This window comes from Pan troglodytes, chromosome 21 (genome assembly GCF_028858775.2).
Source record: "Pan troglodytes isolate AG18354 chromosome 21, NHGRI_mPanTro3-v2.0_pri, whole genome shotgun sequence".
NCBI lineage: Eukaryota > Metazoa > Chordata > Mammalia > Primates > Hominidae > Pan > Pan troglodytes.
Window position 1 is genome coordinate 27387361 of NC_072419.2, and position 9418 is coordinate 27396778.

The 9418-nt window shown below is 44.4% G+C and overlaps 1 pseudogene; it reads right to left on the reverse strand.

Moving 5' to 3' along the window:
* Positions 1-294: 294 nt before the first annotated feature.
* Positions 295-9097, reverse strand: LOC100609742 (small ribosomal subunit protein uS11m-like; annotated as a pseudogene).
* Between the last annotated feature and the right edge of the window lie 321 nt (positions 9098-9418).

The following is a 9418-nucleotide window of genomic DNA, read 5'->3' on the forward strand; positions in this document are numbered from 1 at the left end:
ACAACAGATGGTACAGACATTATTTTATTTTCTCAGAGCAGAGGTTAGGCCTAGGCCACAGCTGCCCCCATAGCTCCCCTCTTGTCTAAGGATGCAAAGTTCACTTCTGGGGCACATCCACCCCCAGCTGGAGGTGCAAGCAAAGGACACTATATAAGGAGGCAAAACTCTCCCATACTGTCTGAAGGATCTCCAACAAGCCATATACTGGAAAGAGCTCTGACAGTGAACTTTCCGCAAGGTCCAACTGGAGCTGAGACTTGAGGTTAGGTTCAAGTGTAAGCTTCCTTTCCCTCACAGCCTCGGAGCCTTCTTGGGGCAGGAGCCATTGTGTGGGATGGGGGTGTTGTTGTGATTGAGATCACTTCCAGGCCCCCCATGGTCAGTCCCTGGATGGCAGACAGGTGTCCTGGCCCCTGGCCTTTCACCACAACTCAGATGTGGGTAACACCCTTTCCTGCAGCTTTTGTCACGGCTGCTATGCCTGTTGTCTGTGCATCAATGCCTGTGCCCTTCTTGGCATTCAGAAATTCCTCTGTGCCACAGGAAGAATGGGCAAGGGGCTGATTAGTGGCAGAGATTACCTGGATCTGTGTGTTGTTGTAGGATGCTCTAATGTGTGCAGTTGGGATCTCCTCAAATTTCTTTCCTGCCCACCTCAGAGAGCTTTTTTCTTTTGTAATGGGAGGGTAAATGCTAAAGCTGGTGTAGCTGGGAGCTACCATCTTCTCTTCAATGTTCTGCTTGGCCTCAATGTCTTGGATCTTCTGGGTGCCTGTGTGGATGGTCTGCACCAGCATCCTGGCCATGACCCTGTCAGGAGGAAAAGACTAAGGAGGGCCACAGCCTAACAGTCCTTGGGGTCTGGGTGGCTCATGTGACACAGGCAGTCCTGGAGGTGGTGGTGAGCTCAAGGGGACAATCATTGTTACCCGGTGGTCAAGGATAAAGTCCAGGACCACAGAAGCGAAAACTCACATTTCTTACAACCTGCATGACTCAAATTGACCCCCATCTGCTTTCCTTTTAAATATAAGTTCCAGTTTCGAATCATTTATTTGCTCACACATATAAGCATATGTTGTTAGAAGCAGTCAGGTCACATCTTGAATGCTTTGCTGCTTAGAAATTTCTTCTATCAGATATCCTAAATCATCCCTTTTTTATTTATTTATTTTTATTCTTTTTAAAAAAAATTAATAGAGATGGGGTCTCACTATGTTGCCCAGGTTGGTCTCGAACTCCTGGGCTCAAGTGATCCTCCCACCTCAGCTTCCCAAAGTGCTGGGATTACAGATATAAGCCACCATGCCCAGCCCTAATTCATCTCTCTCAAGTTCAAAGTTCCACAGATCTCTAGGGCAGGGGCACAATGCCTCCAACCTCTTTGCTAAAGCATAGCAAAAGTGACCTTTACTCCAGTTCCCAATAAATTCCTCATCTCCATCTGAGACCACCTCAGCCTGGATTTCATTGTCCATATCACTGTCAGCATTTTGATCACAATAATTTAACAAGTCTCTAGGAAGTTCTAAACTTTCCCTTATCTTCCTGTCTTCTTCTGAGCCCTCTAAACAGTTACAGCCTCTGCCCATTACCCAGTTCCAGAGTCACTTCCACGTTTTAGGTATCTTTATAGCAATGCCCCACTTCTCAATACCAATTTTCTGTATTAGTCCATTCTCACATTGCTGTAAAGAACTACCTTAGACTAGGTAATTTATAAAGAAAAGAGGTTTAATTGGCTCATGGTTCTGCAGGCTGTACAGGATGCATGGCTGTGGAGGCCTCGGGAAACTTACAATCATGGCAGAAGGTGAAGAGGAAGGAGGAACATCATACATGGCTGGAGCAGGAGGAAGAAGGTGAGAGGGGGAGGTGCTACACACCTTTAAACAACCAGGTCTCATGAAAACTCACTATCACAAGAACAGCAAGGGGGAAATCCGCCCCCATGATCTAATCACCTCCCAGCAGGCCCCTCCTCCAACACTGGGGATTACAGTTCAACATGAGGTTTGTGCGGGGACACAAATCCAAACCATATCAGGCACTCTTGGCTTTGAATATTGACCTGCCTTTGTATGGATGGCTTTATGACCTACAGGTATGTCCTTTTGTTTTCTCTTGGGATGAAAGGAAGATGCTCAAATCAGAAAGTCATCTATAGTCTATTATTCCTCTTAGCAAACAATTATGAAGACAGTAAGTGCCTCCTAAGATGGTACAGAAAGAGCACAAGGGGTAAAATGTGACTCTTTCGATTGGAGTCACCTGACCTTGAAAGTGACTCCCCTCTAAGAGAAGCTAGTGCACAGAGCATCACAGGGCAATTGAGGAGTCCAGGAGAAGTCAAGGAAAGCATTCTGCGCTGGACATCAGGAAGTTGCATGGAGCAATTGGCACTTTGGCCAGAACTTAAAGAACCTTCTGGCCATGAGGCATCTAGAAATGTTCAACCATAAGTGCTTGCAGTGACAGCATGGCATTGACCCTCTTGGAGGAGGAAGGACTGGCAGAGGGAAGGGCTTGGCAATGGGAAGTAATGGGATTAGTGTGGAGTACAGGGATAAGAAAGATAGATGTGGCCGGAATGCTGTGGGTCTTGAGTGACTGTGAAGAGATTGAGTCGACAATGAGGAGCTGTTGAAAGTTTTGACTGGGGGCCTGACTGAATCATAGAGGAATTGTGCTAAGTTAATCTGGTGGTTTTGTGCAGATAGGTTGCGAGGAGGAAGGACTGAATTTAGAAAGAGGAGGTGGATGTGAGTGAGATCTGGAGGAATTTTCCACAGGACCGACGAATGAAGGAGGCAAGAGACAAGTCAAATGTAATTTCCAGCCTTCTTACCGGGAGATGGTCATGTCACTTACTGAAATCAGACAGTTGGGGTGGCACGTGTGTTTGGAAGGTGAAGGTAGTGAGAGTGTTTTGACATGTTGAGCTTGATGTTCTAAAAGAATATTTTCAACGTTATAAACCATTTAATGTATGTATAAATATAAATATTTATATGAAAATGTATACATACATATATTTACACATATAAAACAGTTATGTTTAGAAATTATTGCTGTTATTTTACAGGAGTACTTAGTAGAAAGAATAGCAATATGACACTTAAGAGTATGAAAACTCTCCTTCAAATTGTTCATTTTTTGTCTCTCTTTCTGTTTTTCTCTTAATTAATGTGGTTAAATTGATGCAAGAGATTAGAGCCTCGTGGTCATCTGAAGTTTTCTCTTGGTGCAGTTAGAGCTTTCTTTGGTGCCCAACCACACTCAATGATTCATGTTTGTTTGGAATATTATTGAAGTTGGAAGCAAGGGGTGGTGCCTCTGGGCCATGCAGGAGGTGCCACTGAGGCTGTCATTTTTGCCGAAGAAAAGAAGGCAAAGCTCCAGCAGGCCCTAGTCCCAGTGATTCACTTAGAGAAGCTCTAGGAGGAGCAAGATGGTATTTTCTAGTCTCTGCACTGGTGACATTTGGAGCAAGTCAGTTGGAGAAAACCAGGTACCCTTCTTTCTATTGTCTCTGATTATGTCACAGGGAAATCTTGTAGGGATCCATTTGAATGTGCTTTTAATGGATTGGGTTTGAAACCCATTCCTCCTTTTGCACTCCTTCGCACATGCGGTGAGAATGGAAAACTCTCTTGAGAATCTGAACACGTTTAAGGTGAAGTAATGACGTACACTTGACTCTTACAAAGTGACTAATGCCTTAAATGACTTACTGCTGCCATAATATATATGACATGAACCCAAAGGTCCCATCAAAGTTGATGTGACCTTTAAATAACAAAGGATCTCTTAGAAAATACATTTAAGAGGCCCTGTCATCTCTCAAAAACATAGGATCTATAAAGAGGGTCAGATACATTTAAACCATGTTTTGAAGTTGTAAGCATTTTTTATGTTCTTAGCATTGGATTAAAGAATACAATCAGGCTGGGCGCGGTGGCTCATGCCTGTAATCCCAGCACTTTGGGAGGCCGAGACGGGCGGATCATGAGGTCAAGAGATCGAGACCATCCTGGGTAACACGGTGAAACCCTGTCTCTACTAAAAATACAAAAAATTAGCCGGGCGTGTTGGCAGGCACCTGTAGTCCCTGCTACTTGGGAGGCTGAGGCAGGAGAATGGTGTGAACCTGGGAGGCGGAGCTTGCAGTGAGCCAAGATCTCACCACTGCACACCAGCCTGAGGGACAGAGAGAGACTCCGTCTCAAAAAAAAAAAAAAAATACAATCAGATGAGACAGTATCTCAATGACTCAAAGTAGGCCTTCGTGGTAAGAGCCTATGGTTCTTGGTTAAAACCCTTAAAACTTGGTTAAAACCCTTAAAACTCATTGAATCTTTTTTTGTTCATTCTTTGAACTTCCCTTCTATGTTCTTCTATTCTCTTCTATGTTCTACTTCTCTTTCTGTGTTCTATTACCAGAAACATACCTGTTGCTTGCTAATTTTATATGCCTACTCCTAAAACCTTAACAAGTGATAATGAGAAAAGAAAACATATTTCTTTGAGCTCTATCCCTGGGCAGGGAACTTTCTGGAACTCTGGTCCTCCCAACATTTCTCAGCACCTGAGCGGCAGGCATCTCAGCTCTGCTCACCAACGAGTTCTCCCAGTTAAAGCATGGTGCCTGTCATCTTCTGGCTCCACTTGGAGATGTCTGTGGTTGATTATTTTGCTGCTGATGCAGCAGTGTGAGTAGGGAGGCAAGCTACTGTCACCAAGGAGCTCTTTCCTGTTAGCCCTAAAGGGACTGGTATTCCTCTTTATTGGCACTGCCTCTCACTGCTGCTGAAACTCTCCATGCTGCCACCCAAGTTATTCACATATTGATTCAGCAAATAGTCAGAACCATGGATAGCCCACTGTATACCAGGCTCTGCACTAGGCACCATGGATACAACGACTGGCTCCTGCTCTGTCCTTATAGAGCTTAAAGTTCAATGTTGGATGCACGCACAAAATTCACAATGCAAACAGAGGAGGCTCTTCAGACCTAAGGTTGATTGGAAGGATGGATGAGAGGTCCCACTGGCCTGGTAAGCTAAGCTGAGGATTTTAGTTGTTTTTCAACAAGCAACAGAAAATCTTTGAAAAGTTTTGTTGTTGTTTTTTGTTTTTTTTTTGAGATGAAGTCGTGCTCTGTTGCCCAGGCTGGAGTGCAGTGGCACAATCTCAGCTCACTGCAACCTCCACCTCCCAGATTCAAGCAATTCTCCTGCCTCAGCCTCCTGAGTAGCTGGGATTATAGGCACACGCCACCATGCCCAGCTAATTTTTGTATTTTTAGTAGAGATTGGGTTTCACCATGTTGGCCAGGCTAGTCTCAAACTCCTGACCTCAAGTGATTCTCCCACCTTGGCCTCCCAAAATGCTGGGATTACAGGCATGAGCCACTGTGTCCATCCCTGAAAAGTTTTAATCCAAAGGGCAAGCTGGATCAGTTTGGGATTTGGGAGAATACTCTGACTCAGGGTGGAAGAGCGGATTGTAAGAAGGACAAATGGAAATGGGAAGAAGTGCTGGGAGGCTGCTGTGAGGGCACAGGAGAGACAGTGTAGCATGGACTGGGTCTGGCTGTGGCAGAGATGGGGAAGAGCACCACATCCCGCCAGTGTACAGGGCACTACTGCTTCAGGGCAGCCTGCGCTGGCCAAGAACCACAGCCATGTTTGCTCTGCACCAATCCAAGGAGATTCTCTCTGTTTTCCTATTGTGACAGTCTGAGATCTTGGTCCCAAAGGAGCGTTGATTTACACTATCCATTCTAACATGTGCCTGGGAGGTCAGCCCCATCACTCGTCAGTCGTGTTCAGGGATGTTGCAATCCAGAGATGAACACAGCTTGGGCTTCAGCTGGCTACCTACAGGGGGATGGTAATGCCTAGGGGATTGGCTGGTTGTCAGAGAATGGAAAATAAGCTATGTTTTGGAGGCACAAGAAAATTTCAGAATCACCATTTGGTAACATTTCCATTATGTAACAGTGGACAGTTAAACAGATACGTTTCAGCACACTGTAAGCCGGGTGGGTGGCCCAGATTTTCTATGTAGAAACCGTTGTTGGGTTGGAAGCGGCTGGTAGTGAGGTGGGGACCTTGAAGCCACATGTGTATTTCACCTCTTAGAAGGCTGAGAAAATGTCAGTTGCCTATATTTTTAAAAATGGAGGACTTGATGGAAATGGGACAACGGGACAAAATCGCACACACACACACACACACACACACACACACACACACAAAAACACACACACACACACCGCTTCCTCATGCCCAAGGGTCCTGCCTGGAGCATCCGTTTTCTACGATAAAGGTTAAGACAGTGCTGTTGACAGGTGCTTTAAAAGCATAGGGAACTAACTTCCTGGGACAGTCATGAGAAAGGCAAGACATTGCTAAAAATATGTACTCTTGCCCATTTGGGCGAGGGTCTAAGCTCCTGAAAGCTTAGACAGTAGAAGACAAGTTAGTCATCGTCATTCTTTTCTGCTGATTTCAACCAAAGTAAGTACCCGTTTCCTCTGGGATCTAGCCCCTCAACAGCTGTTACCAAAAACTAAGCCAGCAGGGGGCGCACAAGCACAGCAATGCTTGCAATACTGCCATTGGCCATGATTCTCTCCTGCCTCTGCAAGATAGAAATTAGGAATGGAATGACTGTGGCGTTAGGCTGTACATGGACTTAAAGAGGCATGTAGAATCCTAAAAAGCAATATGAATTCTTTTCACTGTTGGTATGGAAGGCAATTTATACAGCATCTCTTAATTGCATTACATAGCGTCTCTTAATTGAAATCAACTAAAGCTTTCTTAACTATTATTTTTAAAATTTAGTAGGGCAATTAAAAAAAGAAAGTTATTATAGCTCTCAGCCATAACAACTCAAATAGCACATATTTGGGAGAAATGATAAAGAAAAAGCTGGAAATACTGGATTCCTTTCTGAAAGCTCAAAAAGACAATGAAAGGGATGAAGGCAGAAATGACACTTAAGCAATAAACACATTCAAGTAAACATCAGTTTCTGAACACACTCCATTTCCATTGGCATCTGAGCATAGATCTTAATTCAAGAGGTTTAACCTGCTTCAGAGAAAATGAATAAAAGAGAATGTAGCACAATGCTTGAAGATCTTCACATTTATGGACTGGTGAACTCTCTCGCCCACACACTGTAATTTGGGTGGCGTTCCTTCAAAACTATTAAGGCATCTTCATTGGAGCTGGTGTAATTCTAAGCAACACTAATGGTGTGCTCGATGTTACTGTAAGTGAGATAAATGATAGCAAACTTGTATGAGCAGGTGCATCTAATAACAGAGGCGTAGAAGCATAATACAGCAAGAAAGAAATGTTCAAATGCAGAAAATAAGAGCTCACGGAATCACTATGAGTGTGTTAGTGTGCATTACGGAGTGAACGATGTGTGTGTCTGACCACTTTGTCCACATCTCTATCTCTGGTGTACCCAACTTCTTTGAAAAATCAGAGTCAAAACCAGTGAGAGGAAGCCCTCATGTGTTTTCGGTCTCCACTTCCAGAAAACCTCAAGACATTTTTATTGGAGGAATAAAGAAAAAGCCCTTGAATTACAGAGCACTCAATGGGTCTAGGAGAATGAGTCTCTAATACTCACTCACATTCAAGGGAAATGACACATTTATCCATTTCAGGCTCAACTCTTTTAGACTGAAGAAAATCTAAAACAAATAGATATGGCTTACAGCATTGCCCACCTAATTAGTTTTCTTCCTGCACCAAAGGTGGTTGATGTTATGTGTTTTCTCCATATCCCGTGAGAGAAAGCTCTGGAGAACTTAGCTCACTTCCTCTAGAGAGAGTTCTTGAAGAGGAGGGAAGAGATGGAGCTGGCAAAATTTGGGCAAATATTCTTAGTCTTTGGCATTGAAATATATTGAGGAGTGAAAAGTAGCACTAAAAAAAAAAGACACCATCTTTTGGCCTCTAGTCCTAAGAATTTTAAGATTGTACTTTTTTTTTTTTTTAGATGAAGTCTCTCTCTATAGCCCAGGCTGGAGTACAGTGGTGCAATCTCCACTCACTGCAAACTCTGCCTCCCAGATTGAAGTGATTCTCCTGCCTCAGCCTCCTGAGCAGCTGGGATTACAGGTGTGCACCACCACGCCAGGCTAATTTTTGCATTTTTAGTAGAGAGAGGGTTTCGCCATGTTGGCCAGTCTGGTCTCAAACTCCTGGCCTGAAGTGGTCCATCCGCCTTGTCCTCCTGAAGTGCTGGGATTACAGGTGTGAGCCACCATGCCTGGCCAGATTGTACCTTTAAATGACTCAATAGAAATGAGTTTCAGTAAGACATCATTCTGTGTGGGAAGCCACTTGCCTAGTTCTCTCAGAACTCCAGAACCCTGGCTGTAATAACTGGGCAAGTTTCATTCAACCCTGGTGGCCACACACAGTCCCTTTGTGTAAGGTTTGTGAATTTGAAATCTTTAGAAGATAACAAAAGAACTTGTAAATGATTGGACCCACACCCAGAGAGAGAGAGACCTGTATACATTCTTCCATGCAGAAAATAAACTGGAAATCTAACGCACAAAAATATTTTTGAAACCACGTTATTGAGGTATGATTGACTTGTATAAAGTTGTGTGTAATTAATGTGTACAACTTGATGAGTTTGGGGAGAAGCAGACACCAGTGAAATCATCACTACCATCAAGGCCATAGACATCCATCCCTTCCCAAAGTTTCTTCCCATCTCCTCTATTATAATAATTATTAGTGTGTGTGGTAAGAACACTTTAAAAGATTTGACATAGACTATTAGTTCCTCCTCAGAAAGGAGTTGATGGGATTTCAGAGGTGGCGTGGCTTGGAGTTGCTCTTCTCTTGATGTCCCCTGAGGGCCTGCACTGATCTTGGTCCTCCTGCCAGTGCTCCCAGCCCCTTATGGACAACTGGCTTTCTGCACCGTTTGAAATGCTAGGCATGGCTGTCCCACACGGCGCTTGCTTTCTCGTGCCTTCTAACCTGGGCACTGAGCATTCATCTGTGTTCACTGGCTGGCTCCGTAGCATTTCCTGCCACACCTCCATGGAGGTATGGGCATTTCGCATTCCATAAAGGGGAAAAGAGCTTCTTCCTGATCAGAGTTTAAGCTTAAAATGGTTTTCTTCCTTCTGAAACCACAACGTTTCCTAACAACATTAAAATTCCCCTCTGCTCAGCCCCCTACTGGACCAGCTCTGGGCTGGAGTGAGGAAGGCATCCCTGTTGGTGATTTCATGCCCACTGTTGTATAGGCCAGCACTTCCCCAAAGCTGGCCTAAGTACTAGCGTCCAGTTACCCTAGCACTGGAGAGCTTTGGGGGATCTGCCTCTGCCCATTCTGACCTATCCCGTCTAGGAGGAGCCTG